At 44.4% G+C, this 1,240-nt stretch overlaps 1 pseudogene; it reads right to left on the bottom strand.

Annotated features, from left to right (window-relative positions):
• Positions 1 to 715, bottom strand: part of LOC102832456 — a 71,719-nt pseudogene extending 71,004 nt beyond the window's left edge.
• Positions 716 to 1,240: the final 525 nt, after the last annotated feature.

Below are 1,240 nucleotides of genomic sequence, written 5' to 3'. Positions count from 1 at the left end.
CACTTGAAGAAAGCTTTCGCTAATGAATCATTAAGGACTGGACCTGTCATTTGAGGACCTGCATTCTATCTATTGTGCCATCTGCCTCTCACTGAGGATCTCACTGATGGGACTGTGGTTTCTCTGGAAACGGGTGGTGGCTGGATGCTTCATTGAAAAGCCATCATCATAATCATCTGGAGCTTCAGCAGACTGGATACTCATATAAGGTTCTGCCTTCTCCAGGCGACACTGTCTCTGTCGACTTTCTTCCTCTAAAGCAGCTTTTGCTCGACTTTTTGCATTTATGTACTCAGGGTGTGTGGGGAGGGATTATGATAGGCCTTCATAGACTCATTAGATTCTATCTTCTCTGCTTCATATTTGTTTAAATATTCTTGTTTTTCTTCATCAGTGAGATCTTACTACATGCCCCAATATTCTTGCCAATCTCCCACAACTTTAAGTCAGATTTAGAAACCTTTGCTTGGTCCCAGACCTTTCTGCTCTACCTCCTATAGGGCATCAGTGGCTTATCTGGTGACTTTGGGGCTTTGGGAATCATAATACCAGAGGATGCCATGACCTGGCTGTTGGTGCCCGGGGTCCCTCCCAGCCTGTAGTTGTTGTAGGCGAGATGACTGTATTGATTGTATCCCACAAACCCTGGTGTGCTGGGCATTTGTGTTGCAGGAACTGTAGTGGAAGGTGGGACATAAGATAGTCTTTTTGACATTTTGGACCATTTAAGTTCTCAGTTCCTTAAGAATGAATCTGAGACACCGTGGGCAAATACAGTTGCCATGGCATTTTCAATAACCTCATATGCGTGTGAAAGTTGGACAGTGAATAAGGAAGACTGCGGAAGAATTGATACATTTGCATTATGCTGTTTGAGGAGAATATTCAAAGTACCAGGGGCTGCCAAAAGAACAAACAAATCTGTGTTGGAAGACATGCAGCCAGAATGCTCCCTGGAAGCCAGGATAGTCATACTTCGTCTCTCATATTTTGCACATGTTGTCAGGAGGGACCAGTCACTGGAAAAGGATACCATGCTTGGTAAAGTGGAGGGTTGGAGAAAAAGAGGAAGACCCCAACTAGATGTATTGGTGCAGTGGTAGCAGTAATTGGCTCGGGTTTAATAATGATTGTGAGGTTGGCCCAGTACCCGGCAGTGTCTCGTTCTCTTGTGCATTGAGTCACTATGAGTTGGTACCAACTCAATGGCATCTAACAACAACAACAATGTTATCCATAG

The sequence above is a fragment of the Chrysochloris asiatica genome, unplaced genomic scaffold (genome assembly GCF_000296735.1).
Source record: "Chrysochloris asiatica unplaced genomic scaffold, ChrAsi1.0 scaffold00265, whole genome shotgun sequence".
Taxonomy (NCBI): Eukaryota; Metazoa; Chordata; class Mammalia; order Afrosoricida; family Chrysochloridae; genus Chrysochloris; species Chrysochloris asiatica.
Note: the sequence above shows the minus strand (reverse complement) of the source record. Positions and strands in the feature narration are given on the sequence as shown.